Consider the following 14,362-nt stretch of genomic DNA (forward strand, 5'->3'; position numbering starts at 1 on the left):
AAATTTTTTAGTAGTAAATAGTATAATTTTGTATTTGATAAAAGATATAAAAATATATAACATTTAATTTTAAATTTTGAAATAAAATGATAAATATATTATTTTTTATTATTTTTTAAATTAATTGACATATTAATAAAAAATAAATAAAATATAAAAAAGTCACCTATTTTTAAATTGTTACTATTAAAATTCTTGAATTTTAAATATAAAAAATGTTTTTAAAATAACTGTCTAAAATTTATGAATAATTTTCTCATGACTATATATATATATATATATATATATATATATATATATATATATATATATATATATATATATATATATTATTTAAATATATAATAATATAATTTTATAAAAAAAATAATTCATTCATTTTTCAATCTATTGAAAATTGTAATTTAAAAATATTATTTTTTAGAGATATATAATATAATGAGCAAAATTTTATAATGTTTGAAATTATAAATTTGATAATTTTAAAAATCATAAAAGATGTAGTAAAAGAAATTCTAAATAATTATTTTCTTGTTTGGCATAAGATAAAATTTTAGTAGTTAAAATTTATAAACATATTTTAAAAATTGATAGTTAATATGATAAGGCAATTTTTTATATAAAAATATATATAAAAAAAATTATATCATGTAGTGATTTCTTACTTTTTTTTTTATTAAGTTAGATGGCAGACTTTTGAATTGTTTTTGAGGTTGAGCTTTAAAATATATATATTTAATATTATCTTTATTTTTTAAGAATTAATTCTTTTAATTATAAATATATTAAATTGTATTGAAATATTATATAATGTGTTTAACCACTATATAATTAGTTAAAATTTAAATTAAAAAAAGGTTAAAAGTTATACCCTTATCTTGTGATTTATTATGAGTACGTACATTGAGATTGTGAGAAATCCGACGTATAAGATGAAATTGGAGGTATGGAGCTGAATTATTAATTCCATGACATGATTTAAAAAAAAAATAATATATTTTTTAGGAAATTAATTTAATTAAATTTAAATAAAATTTTATTTTATTTATGGATAGTTCTTAAATAGACCTAATTAATTTTAATTGAGCCCCATGAGCCTAAGAAAGTCTAGTAAAAAATTTTAAATAGAATCCATTTAATTTATTTTCTAAAAATTAAATAAAAAAATATATTTTTCTCTCTCCCTCTCCCACACAAACTCTCTTTCACTTTGCCCCACTCTCTTCTTCACTCCCTATCTCATATCTCAATTTCACCCAAATTCCTCAATACCAGTTGTTTAAGTTATCTGAAATTTATTACCCTAGGACTCCAAACCCCACCACACATTTTTTTCCTCTCCCATACAAACCCTCTCTCCCACTCGGCCCTACTCTCTTCCTCACTCCCTATTGGTGCCGCACCTTTCTCTCTCCTCCTATTGGTTTAAACACCTCACTCATATCACAGTCTCACCCAAATTCTATAATCTCAGTTGTTTAAGTTATCTGAACCTTATCACCCTAGGACTCCACACCCTACCACACCTATCTCCCAAAACTCTATAAATACCCTACTGGGGTAGAGAGAGAAGGGGGAAACAAAAAAGGGGGAAGAAAAAAGGAGGGAAAACAAAAAAGAGATTTAGAAATATTCAAAAAATTCATAGTTATTTAGAGATATCTTAGAGTTATAGAAATTTAGAGATATTCAAAACTCTTTTAGTTCTTTATTATTTCTTTTTTTTTCTTCAAAAAGATTTTCTTGCAAGATTTTTAGAATATTAGTTTTTGTTATTTTTTTTTTCAAGATCTATGCCACGTAATATTTAATTCTATGTTCTTTGCTTTTTAATTTATCCTGCATGTTTATGTGGATCATATAATCATGTCTAATTTGAGAGGATGCACAACTCTACACATATTCAGTTTTCTATCTCCCATGTTTTATTACTTTTTTGTTATTTTATGAATCTGTAAAACTTTTAGTAAAATTATATTCATATTTTACACATAATTTTATTAATTTTAGGCTCAAGAATCACCGAAAAAGTTTTTGTATTTTATAAGTTATGGCTGTTTGAAGTTAGGGTTCCTGCAAAACCCGATTTGCGGCATACCCAAATTGTGAAGCCCATATCTCCTTCGTTTCTTAATATTTTTATTCAAGCCTAGTGTCTAAAATTTATTTTAGAATCTTATGAATATTTTCCAATTGGTTTCGCATTGATATTTGATGTGGTTGATGAGTTATGAATTTTAAAAAAGTTAGTACGATTCTATCACTAGGAAAAGTTACGATTTGTGTAGACCATTTGGCTAAGGTTTTATTTGGTCTATAAATTTTATGATATTTTGGTTGTCTTCTATAAGTTTTTCATGATTTTTAGGCATGTCTAACTATTTTTCAAAAATCAGATTTCTTACTATTGTCAATCTGCTAGAATTTAGGAATTGTACGTTTATGCATGTTCTTATGTGTTCTTGGGTTCCAATTAATATTTAATCTATTTTTGTGTTCTTTTAATTTAAGAAGTGTTATAAAGTGCTTGAAATATGTTAGAAGACCTGGACACTTAGATAGTTGTAACTAAATAGAAATCTTAACCCTTTAGGAGACTAGAGTTAGAATTAAATGCGAATTGTTATTAGTATTTTCTTATTTTTTTTACTTCTTTTATTTTCTTTAAGTTTTTTTTTTATTTTTTATTATTACAAACAAAATTGGTAAGTAGTCCTAAGATAAGTACTAAAGAGAGTATTTACTGGAGCTAAACGGGAGTAAACCAGGGATATCTTTGCTATACTAGAAGAGAATACCCTTTTTTAAGGGTAGCTTATCCCAATGGCAACTGCAATTACTAATAAGTAATTAGCCCTGAATTCCTATAATAACTATTGACATGAAATTGTAGTAATAATATGATTTTTATTTGGTAAATTAAAATTAACTTTGTTTTTAATTTAACTGACTTTTGTATATAATTAATTTAAATAAATACTTAGTAAATTAAAATTAATCTTGTTTGTAAATTAAACTAACATTAGCATATAAAATAAATTTAATTTAATACTTGATAATTATAAAATAAATTTGCAGGTTAGAAATTTTTATTAGATTGTGATTGTTTGGGCCTTATGTGACATTAGAATAAATTACATATGTACATAATTAATTTAGTTTAATTATCCTTAGGGTAACTTGGTGAAAAATTAATTAATTAGGTTAAATAGAAATTTAGGGTTGTTTGAAATTGAATTTGTTTGTAAATTAAATTCTCAATAATAAATTAATATTAGTCATCCAGTAAATATCACTTAAATAATTAGCAACCCCATAGATAGGAATTACATGTGCATGAAAACTGTTTGTAAACAATAACCCTTTTGTGAATTATTTGTGTGTGTAGGATTAGAATTGCATTTTTAGGATAAAGTTTAATAGAGGAATAATAAACAAGACTTCTAGAAATATTAGTAGAGGACTAACACTCGAATTAACGAGGTTATACCAAGCGTAAGGAGTGCCTAACACCTTCCCCTTATGTATCTACTATCTTAAACCTAGACATTGGGCTACAGTAATGACGGTTGTGGAAACTCTGCAAGGAGTAAGTTGCCATCCATGACCCTCGGAAAAAATATTGAATATGTCCAGTTATTACTTAGGTAGTGACTCCTATCTATCTATGCCTTCATGGTATAAATCTTTAGTACCGTGATAGTGTTATGGGAAAATGGTACTTACCAGTAGTTCGATTCTATTAGGATTGTGAAGTGCATGTCTAGGAAATACTTTCTAAGGAGGTGGTACTTAAGTGAGACCATTGTGACTCCACCATCTTTCCTGGGCACTACCTGGTGCATTTTATATAATTCAAGTGGATGAAATTTCGCCTCACGCCTTACTACGACCCCCCCCCCCTCTCTTACAGTTTGGCGACTCCATTGAGGATTAAATGGATAGTTACTCTAACATGTCTTTATTAGTCTAATATTATTCCTTTGTTAAACTTTTTGCATTCCACTATACTATATCACACGGATCACCCTTACCTTTTTTAGTCCGTCTAGTACTAGCCAAGGAGACCGTAGTTCTACTCGAGTTATGATGAATTGGTGAATGCTAGCACCCCATGCCCGTACCTTCGATTATATAAAAGAGCCACAGCTCCGACTGTTGTGAATAATGGACAAACTCTCATATGGGTGGCCCTTTTCCTACTTGATGAAGCCCATGAGCCATAGATTTCATCCCTAGGTACCCCGTAGATTTTTGTTGTGTTGGATTTATAACCTTACAGTTCAAACTATGAGTTCTAGTGGTAGTTGAGATGAACCTAGGCCTATGCATAAACCCAATGTGTGTATAGGCCCAAGTCCATTTCAAAACCCGTGTTAAGCAAGAGGATGCTTACTTATGGTTAAACTTTGAGGATATAAATCATTTGTTTGTGAGGGAAAAGTCATCTTGGACCATCCCCTCTTGGTGTGTCCAGAGTATCATAGCCTACGATAGAATTTTTTTGCCTACCCTCCACGTGAGAGTTGGAGGTATAAGGGGAAGAAGATTTAGTTTTGGAGATGTTCTTTTTTATTTTGATTCAGTCTTTAGTCTAATTTTAGTTCAATTCATATGGTTTGGTTTTGGTTTAGTTTTAGTTCTATTAGTATGGTTCAGTTTTGGTTTTGTAAAGGTAAAGGTAAAAAAAAAAAAGGCCCATTCATACATTGCATTCATGTACATAGCATGTTTAGGTTAACCCTTAAATCCTATTTTTTTTTTGAGCAAACATAGCCTTGAAACACACTAAAGAGACTTTCAATTAGGTCACTTGGGTTAGGGAAGGGAAGAGACTAGTAAGGATTTCACCTGCACTGCTTAAGATAGAAGAAACTATGGCCATGCGTGATGAAACCTTGAATGCCAAGATGTTTGAGCTGGAAGAGAAAATTATGGTCAACCTTAGAAAGAGGCCCCAAGGAAGGCTAATTAAGTGGCATTAAAGTTATTGAGATTCAAATTGTGTCTCGCACCCCAAGGAGATTTTTCCAATTCAACCAACCCTTATCCAAAGTTTTCGAGTGTCTCAAAGCTCAAGATTTCCTACAACTCTAGGCACCCAGGCCACTATCAAATCCACTCCCACTTAGCTGTGATATCAACCAATATTGCTACTTTTACCAAACCCATAGTCATGACACTGATCGATGCATCCAATTTAAGCATGATATCTAAGACCTAATTGATGCTAAAAAGATAACTAACCCAAAAAACTGAAACACCCACACCAGCCTTATGTTTAACCAAATTTTCTACCTCCACCAGTTCTCTACATGATCTCCACTACCCTAAATAACCATGACAGAATTATTGACTTTATCCAACCCATCCAAAAGCCCAATGAACCTCAGTTTATAATGGTTTTTGACATTTGTGATAATTATAGCTATGATAAGGGTCCTTTGGATGTTTGGACCGATCTTGATAAGAAGGTGGTTGCATTATAAGTAAATGGTTTCGCTCCACCAATGTTTGGTTTTCAAGTAGCTGATATCTATGAAAACTGAATGGATCCAAAAGTGGCTACTGTGAAGAAAGGGATGAAGTTTTTTCCTGGCATGGGCCTAGGAAAACATGTAGACGGCCTGGTAACTTTTCCTACGATCAAAAGGCAGATCACAAGGTATGGTTTAGGCTATGAGCCAACTAAAAAGGAAGAAGCGCCAAAGCCTCCTAAGTTCTTGAAAGAGCGGGTAATCACTTGAATAGATGATTAGGAGCTACAAAATGTAAAAGTGCTAGAGCAAAAAAATCAACACCACTTATCTAAAGAATACATGGAAGCCAAGCACCTAAAGCTACCCTCCTAAGTTTGAGTCTGTCTTTTGTAATGCTCACAGTAGTGATGCTAATGCTTCCATTTTCTGATATACTTGATGAAGATTTTGAGGCAAAAATTAATAATATGACTACTCCTTTTGCTTACTTGTTTGATGCTTATTATAATAAGCATATGTATGGCATTCATAATTATTTAGAATCTATTTCTATTAATGCATCAAAATCGATCTCCACTAATTTGGGTACATTAGATAATCCTAAAAACATTAAGTTAGCTGAAGATTTAACCCAAGAAGAAAGAGATAAATTTATAGCTTTATTAACGAAGTACCAAGAAGCATTTGCCTAGTCTTATAAAGATATGTCAGAAATTGACCGAGACATAGTATAACACAAGATCCCCATAAATTTGAATATGAGGCCTGCGTCTGTGGCCTAGAAGCATTGATAGTTGTTAGGGCAAAGAAAGAAGAGATAATTGGAGATTCGATGCTAGTGGTCTTTTATATTAAAGTTGAATGAGAATTGAAGGAAGGAAAATTGAGGCCATACTTGGAATATATAAAGAAACTATTATCTAATTTTTGATAAGGTGATCATGAAGCACATGCCTCAAGCTTAGAATCAGATGGCCGATTCCCAAGCTACACTGGTGTCCCTATAGGAAAAGGGTGATCAAAAGTTGACTTAGTTAGTTATTTTAATGAGGAATAAAATTTCATGCTATGAAGGATTAGTAGTAGCACATGTAAACCTAGAGGGTGAAGGAAAATGGTAAGTGGACATAAAGATGTACTTGGAAGTGAGAGAATACTCGCAATCAGCCAATAAAAGAGATAGAGCAACAATTCGTACATTAGCCACTCAATTTACTTTAGTTGGGGAGCAACTCTATAAGCTCTTATGTGTGATAGAAAAATAGGCTGAGCAAATAATGAAAGAAGTATATGCAGGAATGTGTGGTCCCCATATGAATCGAAAGGTTTTAGTTGGAAAAATTCTAAAGTTGGGTTATTACTGGTCTACTATAGAGACTGATTACGCCAAGTTTGTTAAGAAATGCCATGAATGTTAGATCCATGTAAACTTGAACCATCTAATGCTAAGTGAGCTGTACAGTATGACTTACCATGGCTATTTTTTGTTTGGGGCATAGACATCATTAGGAAGATTTCTCTCACAGCTTCTAATGGCTATATATTTATGTAAACACCATATTTTGGTCGACCCCCAAATGAATAACTAATATACAATTTTCTTTCAAAGTTGCATTTTAATTTTATTCGGTACTCGCCAACTTGGTTTGATGTTTTTCGATCTCATCAAGAATTAATCATAAAAGAACTTCAATTCATTTTCGAAATATAAGTACAAAGTTATTTAGCAGGAGGGTCTTCCCTAACCTGCTCTTCAGGTACATTTTCAACATTCTCTCCCTCCTCCCTCTCTTATTCCTCTTCACTCTTGGCCTCAACACCTAGGGTGAGCTTTTCCAATCAGGTAAAGTCTTCTTCAGGGTAGCGCTTCACCAGCTCGGCTAGGAGATCGCTGTGGGAGTTCATATAAGCACCGGCTTCCTTCACCAGAGCTTTGTCCTCCTTGGCCCTTATCACTCTAGAGAATTGAGCCAGATCAGTAGCTCGACAAGCCTAGGCATCTTCAAGTTCCCTCTCCAGCTGAGCCATTCTCTCCTCATAAGATCTCACCTAGCCCTTTAATTCAACGATTCGATCATTAGCAGCCGAAAGTTGGGTCTTCGTAGCCACTGTATCTTGAACCGCCTTGAGGATCTCCCTCCTTAAGAGATGAGCTTTTTCCTGGATCATCTGTTAGTTTGCGATCGCCTCCAAGCCCAAGCTCATCGTCTGGGTTAGAAGATCTTTGATGCTCTCCTAGGCCATCCGAGTCCAATCTTCAGAAAAATAGATCAAAGCACCTAAGACTTTTGCCAGATCAGGATTTCCCTGAACTGAGTAGTTCTTTTCCAATGATTGAAGCAGGACCCAAGCACCTCAGGAGAGTGATCGAGCGGCTGGGATGGCTTGTCCAGAAGAATCTCCCTCTGCACTTGAAGAGACCGAAGGTGGAGGAGGAGGTTCAGCTGGTCGAGTGGGAGGCTCCGAAGTGATGATGTATACCTCTGAAGTCGGCTGTTCTTCAGTTCAAAATGGAGAGCTCGGCACTTTTACCAAAGCCTGTCTTTATGCTTAGGTAGTGGTAGTAGTTTCCTTCATCTCTAACACTTTTCGAGCGAGCTCCCTCTTTCGCTTACAACTTTCCTTTAATTTTCCTTAAAATTAAAGTGGTTTTAGAATCTCTGTTTTAGAAGTGGTTTTATAAATTTTTATCTTTATAAATGATTCCTTTAATTTCCCTTAAAATTAAAGTGGCGACTCCTCACTTTTTTGCTTTGATGATAATTGTCCGGTGATTGTAAAACCATTGCGACAATTTATAATGGTGGAGACTACTTCACTAAATGGGTTGATACTGAGTCCTACAGAGTAGTGGGTGTTAAGCAAATGAGTAAGTTTATACAGAAAAATATAATCTGCCAATTTAAAGTACTCCATGATATAGTCTCAAATAATGGCAGTCAGTTTAAGGGTGATTTTCTGCAGTTAGTTGCAGAGTTCAAGATTAAGCATTATATGTCTTCACGATATAGGCCTCATATTAATGGAACAGTTGAAGTAGCCAATAAGAACATGAAGATTATACTGACAAAAATGTTCAAAATATATAAGGATTAGCTCAAAAACTCCCTTATGTTCTTTAAAGTTATCACTTGCTACGAGAACATCCAAGAGGGTAACCCATTCTCTTTAATGTATGAGACTGAAGCAGTGCTACCCATTGAACTAGAGGTCGAATCCTTGAGAGTGATGTTAGCAGCTAAGATCCTGGAAAATGAGCAGGCTTAGAAGAGATATGAAGAACTAGCTTTGATTGATGAAAAGATGATGCAAGCCTTGTATCATATGCAGGGTTATTAGAGGAACATAGCCAGGGCCTTTAACGAGAAGGTGAAGTTAAGAAAGATCAAAGAGAGAGACATGGTTTTGAAACAAGCCCGACCCATCCCTTTTGATCTAAGAGGAAAGTTTAAGCTAAATTGAGATGGTCCACACATAGTCAAAAAGATCTTGCCAGGAGGTGCTGTAAGAATATCAGACCTCGATGGGAATGAATTTCAAGAACTAATCAACTTAGATAGGCTTAAACAGTACTTTATATGAGATAGGCCTGCTAAGCTGAAAACCTACAAAAGGCGGTTTAGATGAAAGTAGCGATTTAGACAAAAGTAAGGGTCCAAAAAAAGAGAGAGGAAAAAATGCTAGATTAAAAACCTATAAAAGGCAGTCTAGGCAAAAGGAGAGATGAGAGAAGATTTGGATGGAAAACTTGAAAAGGCCATTCGACAGGTTATAAAGCTTATTTCTAACTTTAAATGGTTAAAAATTTGGCAAAACTAAATGTAAGAGGGAGTAATGATGTACCTAAATAAATAAAGAAGTTTTTATTGCATTAACCAGAAATAGGTTTTATTTAATTATGATTACAAATGTTTGTGTCTTGAGAGATACATCAAATGATTAAGTAATTGGATTGCATTGTTTTGATTTAATTTATGTCTTGTGAGCATGGCAAAATAGGTACTTGATATGAATGCCTCGGTAATTATCTAATTTAAAAAAAAAAAAAGAGCTCGCTAGGTGGAAAACCCAAAAGGGCTGCTTAGGCAAAAGTTAGAGCAGACCCACTAAGATGAAAACCTAAAAGGGCATTTTAGGCAAAAGTTAGGGCACAAAGAATGGAGTTCATGGAAGAAAAATGAGTCAAGGCAGAACAAGATTTTGAAATAGCTTTAGAATAATGAAGCATGGGGGGAGAAAAGAAAAAGAAAAATCAGAGGAAAATTGTATTGTGACCTTAAGGAAGTCTTTTTAGCGAACAGTTTTCCTCAAAAATTTTGAGGCCAAAAGAAAGTTTTTGCAAAAAGAGGTCCCTCAGAGGACTAACTTTTTTTAGAATCTCTAGTAAAATTAGCATGCCTATGATAGGAACTAGCATACTGGAAGCACAAAAATAAAAGAGAGTTTTGAGACCCAGTCATCTCAATTTTTTCAAATTATGAATTAAATGTTTTTGGTAAATCCTTAGACGTTGTTTAAGACACACGACATAGTTGTGTAAGGTATAGAAGAACATGCATCAATATATCACCTATAGGTGTGTAAGGCATAGAAGAACATGCATTACCATGTTTCAAATGTCAAACTATGAGAGGGTCTAATTCTTCCTCAAGATAGCGAGGGGGATACGTAGGCAATTTAGGACTACGGTCCTAAATACGAATCTATAACATTTCAAAACAAATGTTTTTTGGTAAGTCCCTAGATGTTGTTGAGGGCGCACTACATAGTTTTGTAAGGCATAGAAGAACATGCATCAACATTTTACTTGTAGGTGTGTAAGGCGTAGAAGAACATTCATCACCACAGTTTTAAGTGTCAAACTATGAGAGGGTCTGATTCTTCCTCAGGATAGTGAGGGATATACGCAGGCAATTTAGGACTACGGTCTTAAATATGAACCCACAACATTTTAAGACAGATGTTTTTGGTAAGTCTTTAGATGTTCTTTAGGGCACATGACATAGTTGTGTAAGGCATAGAAGAACATGCATCAACATGTCACTTTTAGGTGTGTAAGGCATATAAAAACATACATCACCACAGTTTTAAATGTCGAACTATGAGTGGATTTGATTCTTTCTGAAGATAATGAGGGGGATACGTTGGCAGTTTAGGACCGCAGTCCTAAATACGAACCTACAACATTTTAAGACAGATATTGTTTGGTAAGTCCTTAGACGTTATTTAGGGCATATGACATAGTTGTGTAAGACATAAAAGAATACGCATCAACATGTCACCTATAGGTGTGTAAGGCGTAAAGGAACATGCATCACCATAATTTCAAGTGTTAAACTACGAGAGGGTCTGATTCTTCCTTAGGATAACAAGGGGGATACGTAGGTAGTTTAAGACCGTTGTCTTAAATATGAATCCACAATATTTCAAATCACATAATTATCATTATCATGAGATCGTAGCCAGTCTCACGATACAGAGTGTATCGATAGAGCAAGATGCACTCGATTTTCACATGACATAGTTATCATTGTTATGAGACCATAGCTAGTCTCATAACACAGAGTATGTCAACAGAGCAAGATATACTCAATCCTTATAGCCAATGTTTCATAGTTATTAGAAGATTGAGTTTCACTTTGACGAAACTTGAGCAATACTTTCGCATTGATATCAACTTTCGCCAAAGTGAGAGGCAAACTATAGACTCTTATTTTGTGATTTATTATGAGTACGTGCATTGAGGTTGTGAGGAACCCGATGATGAAAAATTGTATGACTGTAAGATGTAATTAGAGGTATGGAGCCGAATTATTAATTTCATGCCATGATCTTGAAAAAAAAATATATTTTTTGGGAAATTAATTTAATTAAATTTAAATAATTTTTTTTTGTTTAAATTTAATATGGGTAGTTCTTAAATAGACCTAATTAAGTTTAATTGGGCACCATGGGCCTAAGAAAGTCTAGTTAGGAAGTTTAAATAGAATCCATTTAATTTATTTTCTAAAAATTAAAATAAGAAAATATCTTTTTTTTTTCTCTCTCTCTCCCATACAAACTCTCTTTCCCACTTGGCCTCACTCTCTTCCTCACTCCCTATTAGTGCCGCCCCCTTTCCCTCTCTTCTTATTGGTTGAAACACCTCATCCATATTTCAGTCTCACCAAAATTCCTCAATCCCAGTTTTTTAAGTTATCTGAACTTTATCACCCTAGGACTTCAAACCCTACCGCACCTCTTTCCCTCTCCCATACAAACTCTCTCTCCCACTTGGCCCCACTCTCTTTCTCACTCCCTATTGGTGGTGCCTCCTTTCCCTTTCTTCTTATTGGTTTAAACACCTCATCCACATCCTAGTCTCACCCAAATTTTACAATTTCAATTGTTTAAGTTATCTGAACCTTATCACCCTAGGACTCCAAACCCTACCACATCTCTCTCCCAAAACCCTATAATACCCTACTAGGGTAAAGAGAGAAGGAGGAAGAAAAAAGGAGGAAAACAAAAAGAGATTTAGAAATATTCAAAAAAATTTAAAGCTATTTAGAGATATCTTAGTGCTATAGAAAATTTAGAGATATCTTAAGGCTATAGAAAATTTAGAGATATTCAAACTCTTTTAGTTCCTTCTTATTTCTCTTCTTTTCTTCAAAAGGATTTTCTTGCGAGATTTCTAGAATGCTAGTTATTGTTATTTTCTTTTCAATATCTATGCCACATAATATTTAATTCTATGTTCTTTGTTTTTTTAATTTATCTTGCATATTCATGTGGATCATGTAATCATGTCTAATTTGAGGGGATATACAACTCTGCACATATTTAGTTTTCTTTCTCTCATGTTTTTATTACTTTTTTTGTTATTTTAAGAATCTGTAAAAGTTTTAGTAAAATTATATTCCTATTCTACACATAATTTTATTAATTTTAGGCTCAAGAATCACTAAAAAAACTTTTATATTTTATAAATTATGGCTATTTGAAATTAGGGTTCCTACAAAACCCAATTTGCAACATACTTGAATTATGAAGCCCATAATTCTTTTTGCGGCTATTTGCAACATACCCGACCATATCCTTCCCGAAACGCCGCGTGGGCTCCATGCCCTGCAACTTCCCGAACCGCTGTAACTTTTTGTAATCTGGGAATAGACGAGCCATTGATTGCTGAAGGTAAAAGAAATTGTAGAGAGGAGTTCGAGTAAAAAAAAAAAAGAAAAGGGGTGCAATACGAGGACTTCACAAGAGGTCATCCATCTTAGTACAGCTTTCTCCCAAGCACGTTTAACTTTGGAGTTCTGAGAGGATCCGGTGCACTAGTGCTAGCATGATCGCACCCGCTATGCTTTTTGCCCACAATTTATTCATATTCTCCCCTCGCCCTCCCCACCTCGACCTTGCCCTTCTCGAAACGCCGCGTGGGCTCCACGCCCCACAACTTCCCGAACCGCCGAAACTTTTTGTGATCTAGGAATAGACGAGCCATTGATTACCGAAGGTAAAAGAAATTGTAGTGAGGAGTTCGAGTGAGAAAAAAAAATAAAAGAAAAGAATAGGGGTGTAGCACAAGGACTTCCCAAGAGTTCACCCATCTTAGTACTGCTCTCGCCCAAGCACGTTTAACTTTGGAGTTCCGATGGGATCCGGTGCACTAGTGCTGGTATGATCACACCCGCTATGCTTTTCGCCCACAATTTATTCATATTCTCCCCTCGCCCTCCCCACCCCGACCTTGCCCTTCTCGAAAGGCAGCGTGGTCCCCATGCCCCGCAACTTCCCGAACCGCTATAACTTTTTGTGATATGGGAATAGACGAGCCATTGATTGCAGAAGGTTTAAAGCGGAAAAAAGAAATTGCAGCGAGGAGTTCGAGTTGAAAAAAAAAAGAAAAGAAAAGGGGTGCAACACGTGGACTTTCCAAGAGGTCACCCATCTTAGTACTGCACTCGCCTAAGCACGTTTAACTTCAGAGTTCTGATGGGATCCGGTGCACTAATGCTAGTATGATCACACATGCTACGCTTTTCGCCCACAATTTATTCATATTCTCCCCTCGCCCTCCCCACCCCGACCTTACCCTTCCCTAAACGCCGCGTGGGCCCCATGCCCCGCAACTTCCCAAACGGCCGTAACTTTTTGTGATCTAGGAATAGATGAGCCATTGATTGCTAAAGGTAAAAGAAATTATAGCGAGGAGTTCGAGTAAAAAAAAAAAAAAAGAAAAGAAAAGGGGTGCAACACGAGGACTTCCTAAGAGGTCACCCATCTTAATACTGCTCTTGCCCAAGCACATTTTACTTCGAAGTTCTGATGGGATCCGGTGCACTAGTGCTGGTATGATCACACCCGCTATGCTTTTCGTCCACAATTTATTCATATTCACCTCTCGCCATCCCCACCCCGACCATGCCCATCCCAAAATGCCACGTGGGCCCCACGCCCCATAACTTCCCGAACCGTCATAACTTTTTGTGATCTGGGAATAGACGAGCCATTAATTGCTAAAGGTTTAAAGCGAGTAAAAGAAATTGTAACGAGGAGTGAAAAAAAAAAGAAAATAAAAGAAAAGAAGAGGGGTGCAACACGAGGCCTTCCCAAAAGGTCACCCATCTTAGTAATGCTCTCGCCCAAGCACGTTTCACTACGGAGTTCTGATGGGATCCGGTGCACTAGTGCGGGTATGATCGCACCCGCTATGCTTTTCGCCCACAATTTATTCATATTCTCCCTTCGCCCTTTCCACCCCGACCTTACCCTTCCCTAAACGCCGCGTGGGCCCCACGCCCCGTAACTTCCCAAACGGCCTTAACTTTTTTTGATCTGGGAATAGACGAGCCATTGATTGCTGAAGGTAAAAGAAATTGTAGCGAGGAGTTCGA

General features: G+C 35.0%; 4 non-coding genes and 1 pseudogene across 4 annotated transcripts; all 5 read right to left on the reverse strand.

Annotated features, from left to right (window-relative positions):
* Positions 1–12,703: 12,703 nt before the first annotated feature.
* On the reverse strand, positions 12,704–12,822 carry LOC131174988 (5S ribosomal RNA; annotated as a pseudogene).
* A 216-nt stretch (positions 12,823–13,038) lies between these two features.
* On the reverse strand, positions 13,039–13,157 carry LOC131174912 (5S ribosomal RNA). Its single transcript, XR_009145137.1, has one exon. It is a non-coding gene; the product is annotated as a 5S ribosomal RNA (ribosomal RNA).
* Positions 13,158–13,379: 222 nt separating this feature from the next.
* Positions 13,380–13,498, reverse strand: LOC131174919 (5S ribosomal RNA). The gene has a single exon (XR_009145144.1). It is a non-coding gene; the product is annotated as a 5S ribosomal RNA (ribosomal RNA).
* Positions 13,499–13,712: 214 nt separating this feature from the next.
* Positions 13,713–13,831, reverse strand: LOC131174923 (5S ribosomal RNA). The gene has a single exon (XR_009145148.1). It is a non-coding gene; the product is annotated as a 5S ribosomal RNA (ribosomal RNA).
* Positions 13,832–14,056: 225 nt separating this feature from the next.
* Positions 14,057–14,175, reverse strand: LOC131174880 (5S ribosomal RNA). Its single transcript, XR_009145105.1, has one exon. It is a non-coding gene; the product is annotated as a 5S ribosomal RNA (ribosomal RNA).
* Positions 14,176–14,362: the final 187 nt, after the last annotated feature.

Source organism: Hevea brasiliensis, chromosome 16, assembly GCF_030052815.1.
Source record: "Hevea brasiliensis isolate MT/VB/25A 57/8 chromosome 16, ASM3005281v1, whole genome shotgun sequence".
Classification (NCBI taxonomy): domain Eukaryota; kingdom Viridiplantae; phylum Streptophyta; class Magnoliopsida; order Malpighiales; family Euphorbiaceae; genus Hevea; species Hevea brasiliensis.